General features: G+C 38.3%; 1 pseudogene; it reads left to right on the top strand.

Moving 5' to 3' along the window:
* Nucleotides 1-991: 991 nt before the first annotated feature.
* Nucleotides 992-1106, top strand: LOC115063509 (annotated as a pseudogene).
* The last annotated feature ends 10347 nt before the right edge of the window (nucleotides 1107-11453 follow it).

The raw sequence follows: 11453 nt of genomic DNA, 5'->3' as shown, positions 1-11453 counted from the left end.
TTAGTTTAGATTAATTCATGTTTTGCCTATACATTTGTCTGTGTGAGTTTCAGATCCTCTGGAACTGGAGTTACAACATTGGCGAGCTGTCCTGTGGATGCAGGGAATTGAACCCAGCTTCTCTGGAAGAGCATCCAGTGCTCTTAATCACTGTGTTATCACTCCAGTTCTATGTTGTCAACCCAATACAAATTAATTCTGTATGTGATGTGTACAGCTGTTGAAGTTCCTCACCTCTGAATGAATACCTGGTTCGAGAGGTTTACTTCCACACTGGCACCTTATTCAAAAATCAATTGACTTTATAAATGGATGTACACCGTTTTAATCTTTAATATTGTGTTACTCTGGTTGTCAACCCACTGTTACTAGGACCTCTGTCTTCATCTTGATTCCCCCAATCCTTGCGTTGTTCTCCATAAAAGAAATCAGATAAAACAAAAAGTATAGTGTGAAAGACAGGAAGAATGTACCACAAATTAATATGAGAAACCCTAACAGAAGAGAGTGAGCAGTGACCAAAGGAACCTTTGTAGAGAAAAACGCTCCCAGTGGATGAGAATGGACCACAACTAAATGGATGATTGTGCTAGTCTTCATGTTTAGGTAGATTATACATGTTTTTCTTAACATTTTGGAAGCCACAGCTATTCTGAGGGACATTTTTCTATTAGGCTATTGACATGTCCATTTAGATTAATTCTAACAGAGGGAACAACTGTGTGTCTTTGTTCTTTACTAGAAAGTCTTCTGCTGGTTAGTAATTGTATAATCTTCCTGGCAGTTCAGACATCCGATCTGCCCATTAACAAAGAAAAGAATTAAACCAGTGCAAACAAAATAACCATGGTTTCCCACAAGGAAACTGCTTTCACTTAATGGACTTCAACACAACCCTGCTAATTCCATCTTCTTCTGTTTCATATGTATTCTAAGTCTTAAGAAAGGGAAATTGTGATACTATTCCCCCTTCTTTAAAAACTCATATAAACCTGTCCCTAGAAGCATTGTAGGCGTGGCTGCTGTGTCACATGTACATCAGTAGGTGGCAGAAAGAAGAGGCTGACTCAGTGTACTGACCTATGAACATCAGAAGGATGTTCTCTGAAAAAAAATATATATATGGGGGGGTGGGGATCCTGAGACAACCACCAGTCTGGAGCCAGGGGGTCTAGACAGCAAGCTAGCCTGAGACAACCACGAGTTTGACAGTATGCAGGCCAGGATGTGCTCCCAGGATAGAGAGAAAGCCCATAGACTAAAAGAATCCTGCTTGTGACTCTCCCCTGGAGGGAGTGAGCCTAAGACAGACAACCATCACAAGGCTGATTGTTCACTGAGTAAACCTGAGATAACCACCAGACCAGAGCCATGAAGCCCAGACAGGAAACTAGCCTGAGATGAACATCAGTCCGACACAGCTCAGGCCTTGGGGAGCAGACCATGCTGGAGACAACCCTGCCAGGCACCATAATACACAACAGGTGTATAGCCCATGTTATACCCCTGAGGAACATGAGACCATGCATGAGAGACCCCCAGATGCCACTAAGAGGGGCAAGTTAGTGGTGGAAAAATAAGGGGAAAAAAACAAAAGTGTGTAGGTAAAATGAAGAAATGCAGAAATTGAAACTCAAGGGTAGTGAGGAACTGCCTGATGTGAGTAGCTATTGATGCCACCTAGGAACATGGTAGGGTCCTTGCCTGGGCTCTCCCTGGGGGCCACTTCTTGGTCCATGGCTATTCAGTAGCAGTGGTCTATTACCACCAAAGGCCAGGCTGATGTCCTTGGTCTGGGCTATAACCCCAGGACATGTTAATGTCTGAGGCCTGTGCAGAACTGGCCCCACCCCTCACCTGGACATTGTGGGAGAAATGATTCTGGAAGCATGACAGCAAGAAAGCTGCCCCTGTCCCTAGTCATCTGCAGTTCTCCAGAGAGCAGCCGGCACATTGCAGGAGTTGCAGGTGAGCCAGCCCTGAAGATAGAGTTCAAGAGACTCAACTCTGCCTCTTGTCTGCAGGGCAATGGCGTGGACAATGGAGAAAAGCTCCTCTCTCTTCACTTGTCCCTCACCATCAATGGCAGGTAGAAGAACTGGCCCCTGGGTCATGAGCGTGGGAGAACTGTTCATCATTGGCTGCAACAATCAGGAGAGCAGGCCCTGCACCTCCTCAACTGGACAACAGGGTAGAGTTGACCCTGGATGTGAAAGCTGCTGGTGAGCTGTTCCCCAGGGAATAAGAGTGGGAAAGCCAGTGGGCTGACCACCTTAGATACTTCTCAGGCCTAGATCCAGGGCTTTAAATTGGTCCACTCCAACGTTACCTCCCTATGAATTGCTGGATTGCATGAAAGGGCCAGTCCCACAGATCCAAAACTACAGGACCTCTATGGTAAGGTACAACAGGATATCTGAGAGGACACCTAGTGATGTTCTAGTATTGATAGAGTAGGGGAAGCCAGAGACCTTGAGATTGCAACCAATGAGTTGTTGCAATGATCATTTGCAAGCAAAGAACTGTGGGGCAAAGGGTGTACTGAGAGACACATTGTAACACACTATAGCTTTCACAATGAGATTTTATTCTCTACTTGGGGGTGGGTTGCAAGGGTGTAGAACAGGTATGAGGGGAGGAGGGATGAATGGGATTGGGGTTCATAATGTGAAAGTCACAAAAAATAAAAAGTTTAAAAATTTTTGTGTCACTAAGAACTGAAGCTAATTACGAGAAAGGGGTTCATCTTCAGTGGTCTGCAAGCCGATTAATTTTGATTAATTAATTAATTAATCAATTAATTAATAGCTATGTAACACAATCACTGGAAGCCATTCACCTGGGGACTAAATTTACTCTTTGTCCAATCTAGATGCTGAAACTGTATTTAGTCTTGGGTCCTGTTGAGATTCTTTCAACTAAACTATGCTTTGGCAATGACATTGGCCTTCATTCAAAAGCTCTTTGAAACTTACTGTTATATTTATTATGGGAATGCTAAATTCATTGTACTATCTCGTCTTTATAAGAAGCACAGGCAGAGTGTTTTCCAGACTTTAGTGCTGGGAAGAATGACTCTTCTTCTCAGAAACCCAAATACATCCCTGTTACAGGGCTTCAGGGTCTGACCAGATTGCCTTGCTATAGAGTGAGCTCAGGTTGCTAATTTGAAGAGTAAATGGGTAGGTTTCAGGATGTCTATGGTTAAGCCTTACTTTAGAATGTTCAGTGAGGAGGTTTCAGAAGAGATCAGCATTTAACTTATCAAAGTGAGGACAGCATGCCATGCTATACAGTCTGAGGCAGCGCCTTCAGCCCACTGAGGGCTTGGATAACACAGACCAGCAGAGGAAAGGATGACCCCACAGCTCTGACTTAATCTTTAGCCTGGGGAATTAACCTTCCTAACCTCTGTGCATTCCAATTCAGAGGCCTTCAGACTGAGATCACAATCCCTTCCTACAGGCTTACAGAGTGTGCAACTGACAATCCTGAGGCCCACTTTTTTATTTTAAATACTGTGTGATTTTTCAGCTTCTACAATTCTTTAAATCCATGACTCTAGATAGATAAATAGGTAGATAGACAGGTGATAGATAGATGGAGAGATAGATGGGTGCATAGGATGACATATGATTAAGAATATAACTTACATGTAAATTTATACAGCGTTTTTTCACTTGTGACACAAAACAAAGCTTTCTGGTATGGAGTATTTTATGTATTGTGCCATGGTGGTGTTACAACATTTCAGATCTTGGAGAATGACAAAATTTATATTTTTCCAGATATAAATTAGATGTTATATTAAATCAGTATCAGCCCCTATAAATAATAGCCAAGGATCTAAATAGAATGTGGCATTCAACATGTCATTGGATGTAGGTTTCACAACTTAGAATCATCGCCCTTGCTTTTGGTTGTCAGTTATTGAATATCTAACTGGAACCATGAATCCTCCCTCCTATTTTTCCTGCAAACTGCTTAAGTGGCCGCATGAGAGCTTGCCAAGTTCTGGTGTAAATGGTTGGCTCTTTTCTCCTCTCTCTTCAACTGGCTTATGCTCCTTTCGTATTTTCAGTGCTCAGTGCCCAGACAAGAGGCATTTTGAATGTAAATGGTAAGTGGTTCTGATCTTACACCACAGACCCTGAGCATAATCACTGAGGATAAAGGCTACTTGATGAGAATTTAAGAGAATGTAACCTGTGTCTTTTGTAATCAATGGAAAAGGTACACTAAAACCTCTCACATCATTTACACACTCCAGAGAATACCAAGGAGGTCCCATTTTCTCCGCTGGCTCCACCTTTCACCCGGCAGACTGATGCAGATTACCATAGGTAACATCTTTCTCTGTGTTTCTTTTTTCTCCCAGCCCGTACAGCTACCACAATTCAAGAATAAGACATCTGGCTCAATTTAGGAGGAATCAGTCGGAGGCTGATTTCTAATGCAGTTATCTCTTTCTTTTAGGAGTGACTGCTTGTGATTTCTTGGAAAAATGTATTGATTGTTTCTGGGTTGTTGGCATTGCTGTATATTCTAGGGAAAATAATAAATAAGAACAGGTCTAGAGATAAAGTGCCTGATTCTAAAATAGCTACAATAATCACCTGCCATACCCTCTTCCCCTCAATTCTTTTACTCTGTCTGTCTGTCTGTCTGTGAGTGAGTGACAATCACTCTACTGAAGTTCCTTCCAAGTAAGGGGTGATCCAAGAAATCAATGATATGAATCTAACAATAAAATTATCCCAAAGTGTAGGTGGAGGGAAATGGAAACATACTGGCATAAACGCAAGCCATTAACGTACAATCTCGAGACAAGAGAGGAGAACAAAAGGAGTGAGGTGGAATACAGAATAATAGGATTGAGCATGGGGTTGGGAAGTAAGGTGTGGAAGACCTAGAATGCTAGAAGCCACATTTTAGTTGTCTTCTAATTCCAATAAGCAGGATCACAATCATATGGATGAATAATACCAAGAACTAGGTTTTCTGTTTATTGTTAGGGAAAGAAGCATTATTTATTTTAAGTTAATAGCAAAAGAATTCATGCAGAATTGTCCTGAAGAAAAAAAATCATGTGACCTGTGAGGGAGAAATTGGTAGGTTGTTGTAGGTCTTTTCTTTTCTTTTCTTTTCTTTTCTTTTCTTTTCTTTTCTTTTCTTTTCTTTTCTTTTCTTTTCTTTTCTTTTTTAATTAGATATTTTCTTTATTTACATTTCAAATGCTATCCCAAAAGTTCCCCCACCCTGCTCACCTACCCACCCACTCCCACTTCTTGGCCCTGGCATTCCCCTGTATTGAGTTTGCAAGTCCTAGGGGCCTCTCTTCCCAGTGATGGCCGATTAGGCCATCTTCTGCTACATATGCAGCTAGAGACACGAGCTCTCGGAGGTATTGGTTAGTTCATATTGTTGTAGATATTTTCAAACCCAGCCCATCTCCCTGCTGGGGCTCATCTCCTCACAGCTGGAGCACCATCCTCTCCTGTCTGCCTTCTCTGGGTAGCTAGTTTAACATAGATAAATCATACTGGAATCTCACTGTGAGAAATAGACTGAGGTGTAACCGCTAGAGGATAGCTAAGAGGAAAAAAATAAAAAAGAAAACACTCAAAGTTCTTCATCTCAAAATTCTACATACAACCCACCATGTCTAAAACTGCACTACAAGGAAAGAAAATAGTGGAATTATGCCTTCCTAGCTGAACTCTAAAGAAGGCATTTGCTTATAACCGCAGCATCAATTTTTTTTCAGTGATGTATGAGTATTTACTTTGTTTGGGATTCCTTCTTTCTGTTTGCTTGAAAGCAAAAGAAAGGATCATTACATTTAAAATCAAGTGGTCATAACCTTTTAAAAGCTGGCTTCACAGGACTGAAAACATTCTTTGAAAGAAAAAAGAAATTTAGTATTGATGTTTTAGATGATGAAAACATGAGTTTTAACATCTAAAATGTTAATAAAGAAAGTGACACATAACCATTGTATTTTTATAACTAAAATTTATTATAAAGAACTTGCAAATTAAAAAGCTTGCATAGCAGACTATTTTACAACTAATTTGTTTTGGTAGAAAACATTGTCTCTTCATCTTGGGACAAGTTTGAAAAGTCTTTTCACAAACACCTGATACATTTTCAGGTGTCTGAGATGGATATATTAGAACTGCACAAAATGAACATTTTAATTAGACATTTAGTAATAACAATACACAAAATATTTTGGCATCAAGTTCTTCAGGTACCAGATCTTTATTCATAATGCTTAGGTTGAACTAGTGTGAAAATGTCCCAAACAACATGCCATATAAATTAGAAACACTAGCATAAACAGCAATACTGATATTATCTCACATGATGCTTTCACAAAATATAATAGAGAATTACATAAAGTTTCTCAGTTTTAGTCCAAGTATACCGCACAGGAAGTTTGTTTAATTAATTTTAAAAGTCAATCCATAATCCCAGCATTGTCAAAGATGTGACAGTATTGTTATGAGGTTAAGACTAGGCTACATAATGTGTCCTGGGCCAACCAAGACTGCTGAGTGGCAGTCAATCTTCTCAAAAAAAAAAAAAAAAAAATCATCAGGCCATATCAAGAATATCTTTTTTTTTTTTCACGAATTCTTTTTTTTTAATTTGATATTTTCTTTATTTACATTTCAAATGCTATCCCGAAAGTTCCACATACCCTCCCTCCGCCCCTGCTCCCCTTCCCACCCACTCCCACTTCTTGGCCCTGGCCTTCACCTGTGCTGGGTCATATAAAGTTTGCAAGACCAAGGGGCCTCTCTTTTCAATGATGGCCGATTAGGCCATCTTCTGCTACATATGCAGCTAGAGACATGAGTTCAGGGGGTACTGGTTAGTTCATAATGTTGTTCCACCAACAGGGTTGCAGACCCCTTCAGCCCCTTGGGTACTTTCTCTAGCTCCTCCATTGGGGGCCCTGTGCTCCATCCAATAGCTGACTGTGAGCATCCACTTCTTAAGACATTTTATTTCAGTATGTATGTGCAGTGCTGTAGAGTAAAGCATATGCATTTCATAAGATGACTTATTTGATATGAAATAAAAATGATTTTTATGGATTGGATCCATTTAAGGAGGCCTTTAATTTCTAAAAATACCTTACTTTGTGTGGCTATAAGTTGAGAGTGCCAGAATGAGATATTTTGTGTGAGATTTAGAAGGTACATTGAAACCTTGCAGGAATAGTTTTAGGGAAAGTCAGGGTGCCCTTCATGGTTGCAGCTTCTGATCCTTCTATTCAAGCTGCCAGAAACCCTGGTATCTGATTTAGCACCCATATCATAGCTTCTGCCTCCTTCAATTCCAGGACCAAATATATATTTTAATTTTGAGGTAGATACCAGCATCTGAGTGCAGGCATCTGCATTACCAAGGTTGAAGCATAGACATGAGAGACCATTGAGGCGTTCTAGCACAGCTTCCTAAGTGCTGCCCTATTTCAAAAGCTTTAGCCTATCTGTGTTTCCTGGCTACATCAGAACTGCTTTTAGTTCTACTTCACTTCCTATCAGACCTATATCTCCTCATCAATACAGAAGAACTTCACAAAGACCATTTACCTTTAAGGGCTGGGGAGATGATTTAGAACATATAGTACAATATTTGCGAGCATAAGACCTGGGATTAGAATTCCATACGCCCTCATAAGAAATGAGTGTCTAAAGAGGTGGGTGGTGATAGTGGTGAATATGCGTTGCATACATGTTTGAAATTGTCTAAAAGCATATTTAACTTTTAAAAGCCTGCTGCGATGATGGACAGATCTCCTGAGCTCACTAACCTTTATAGAATTGGTATTTCCAGCTTAATGAGAGACCCTTACTCAAAAATAAGGTGGAGAACAGCAGAGGAAGACACCAAGTGTTGATGTCTGGCTTTCATGCACATAAAGCAGCATGCATACATGTGACCACACGCACACACAAACACACAAGACTGTTTCTCCTCCTTTCTCTGTTGCTTGTGTTCTAAGCATATGTATAATTCCTCTCTAACTGGAATCTAGTTGATAAAATTGTGTTTCCATAGCCTGTATGAAATGTTGAAGATGACTATAGCATACTATTCACTTTTAAAAGTCACTGTGAATTTTAATTTCAATAGTTTAAACATAAACAGATGTGAAATACATCAAAAAGTTATCTGTGACTTTGTTTTGATTAAGTAGAACAATGTGTGAATATTTGTCATACTTAAATCTTTTGCCGTTTTCAACTCTTAATAAATGAATATGCATTAATTTTATCATTTAAATCAGGAGCAAAACAGAAGCTTTTTGTTATAATAAAATCTTTAGAGCAGGGGAAAAAAAGGATCAAGTAACTGTGCGGATTTAAGTCCTTCAATTTAGACAAGTATATTCTTAGGGGGTTCCAAATACCTATATTTAAAAAATAACATAATAACAAAACTAGCTGTAAACCATTAGAGCCACACTTTTAATGTGCCTTGCTAAGAGTCAGCTGCCAAACTGCCTGCATGCTAATTTGAAAAACTGGGCCATATTCCCTAGCACAACTCTATGATGATAATAACAATTATAATAATAATTATGGTGATGATGTTAATAAGTCCCTGTGGATTGGCTTATTAGTCTATAGGAAATTTTGTTGAAAGTTTATGTTCAAAATTACACATTTATATCATGCAAATACATATAGATCCATCCTTCATTGTATATTCAGCAATACATGCACACACAGGACAATTTCTTTTCCTAATACCTAATTCCAATTTTTGAATAAGTTCAATCACTTCTTAAATATATTTTACTCTATAATTATACATATAGACACATAAAAATTGTCTTGGTGTATGCTTCTGATCCTAGCACTCAGGATTGGACATCAGGAAGGTTGTGCGTTTGAGGCCAGATGGGCCCACACAGTGAAACCTTGTTAATAAGGAAGAGGAAAAGAACATTCTTTAGTTGGAGTGTATGGTGCCACATTGAGAAGAGCACAGACAGCACAAGTTGGCGTCAGAGCACAGGATACTGGAGGTGGTAGAAAGGTAAGTGTGGATACAGAAGTTTAGAGAAAGAGTTGGGCATGAATATTTTCAAATTATAGTGTATGGGAGTCTCAAAGAATTAATGAAATAATTTTTAAAAGAAAGAAATTAAAAGGAATCAAGTCAGTTCTCCAAAGATGAAAAACAAATAAATAAATTTATTAAAAATTCCCAACATCCTTGTGCATCGGAGAAATGCAAATCCAAACTTCTCTGAGATTCTGTCTCACCTCAGTCAAAACAAATGCTGGCAAGATTGTAGAGGTGTTAAATGAATATGGAAATTAGCCTGGAGAGTCCTCCAAAAGCTTAAACATAGCTACTAGAAGATGTCATAGACCATTCTCAGGAATATACACAAAAGAATCCAAATCATTATGCAATAAAGATATGTTTATTGCAGTGTTGGTGACAATAGGAAAGTTATGGAAACAAACATATGAACAGATAAATGAAATATGTACACAATTGTATTTTATTCATTCATGAAGAAAGAAAATCACATCATTCATAGGAAATGGAATGTAACAGGAGACCACATTAAGTGAAAAAAAGTCAAACTTGAGCAGACACTTTATGCTTTATCTCAGAAATAAAACCTTTACTTATTTATTTGTGTGTGTGTGAGTGTGTGTGTGTGTGTGTGTGTGTGTGTGTGTGTGTATGAACATTGAAATAGAAGCAGACTCAGTGGGACAGTGCTTGTCATGCATATATTAGATCTGATTCCCAACACCATCCACAGAAAATTATAAGGGCTGTTTACGACGGGAAAGGACAGAATAGGCTCAAAATATATGATATATTTGAATAAAATATCACTATTATATCCATCATTCTGAACAAGTATATTGTAAAATATTCTTTTTAATTATTCAAAGGGATACATTTGAGAACAAAGATAACATAGGAGACCATTTCCACATACATATATAGTTTTATAAATAGTATCATTTAAATAATAATTCTAGTTTTAATAACTCTTCATGTTTTAACAAATGAGAATCCTGTAGAAGATTAGGGGGGGGTCAAAGGTTCTTGAAAAATGAAGTGAAATACTTTATTAAAACTGCATTTATTTTATAAACAGTCTCTTGAAATTTTTCAAAAATGAGTTTCTTTCACACCCTACAAAACAAGCAGACATTCATCAGCAAACACACGAACACCCTGTGACACATTTACTCTCTTCTGTCAAGCAAACCTGCTCTTAGTGATAATCCTTAGGCATAAATAAGATTATTAGTGACATGGGAATATGAATTAAATTATTTGTAAATCAAAATAAGGTGAATCTTTAAGTGACATAGATAGCAAATATACAAATAGCTTTCTATCAGCATGTGTATATGACACACACGCAGGATTTCACTATATTTTCTTAGAATTATTTTTCCAAGCAAGCTTTAGCACGGAATATTGCACCACTGCAGAGTGAAAATGTTCTTCATAGTTAATAGCCTGGATACCTGTGGGCAAGTCAGATTCCTTCCAAACCTTCCAGTCAAGTACCCGTTGCAAAGGACATCTCAGCCCATGGACAAATAAAGCCCCACTGCATATCTTTGGATAGTAGAAGAGTTAAGAGTACTTCATTGAATTTTCAAATGGATGAGGGAAATTAAAACGTGGTTCACTGTGATATGTAAAACTTGAAAGCTACTCAAATTACAGCATGCGTAAGTTTTACTGGGACACAGCTCTGGCCGTTTGCAGCTGTAGCCATCATGAGAATATAGACCAGGGAAAAGTCTCTTTAACTAGTATTGTACTAACTAGTATTATATTTAACTAGTATTGTACTGTATAAGTAAGTGTTTACTTATAAGTACTGTATGAGTAAGTGTTGACTTATAAGAACTGTATAAGTAAGTGTTGACTTATCAGTACTGCAGAAGTAAGTGTTGACTTATAAGTACTGTAGAAGTAAGTGTTGACTTATAAGTACTGTATAAATAAGTGTTTACTTATAAGTACTGTATAAATGTTTACTTATAAGTGCTGTATAAATAAGTGTTTACTTATAAATATTGTATAAATAAGGAAGTGAGTTGGGCATAAAATCATCACTACAAGTGTCAAGTAAAACTCAGAGCTATTTTATGTTACTGTAGAAATATATCCTGAAAAATTATTTACATGAAGAAGAGAAGCATATATTACCATATATTGAAGTTAAATGGCTAACAGTAAGGATAAAAATTAGATGATTTGGGGGCCAAGCCGTCAAGAGCCCTTGCTGCTGCTCCTCCATACTTCTCAGGTTTCATTCCCAGAATAGCTATGACAGCTAACACCTGTATTCAACTCTAGTTCAGGAGACCTAATACCATTTTCAGGCCTGTCAAATGGCATAAGTACAACAATGTACAGGCACACATGCAGGCAAAACA

Source organism: Mus pahari, chromosome 2 (genome assembly GCF_900095145.1).
Source record: "Mus pahari chromosome 2, PAHARI_EIJ_v1.1, whole genome shotgun sequence".
Lineage (NCBI taxonomy): Eukaryota > Metazoa > Chordata > Mammalia > Rodentia > Muridae > Mus > Mus pahari.
This window is presented reverse-complemented; position numbering and strand designations above follow the sequence as displayed.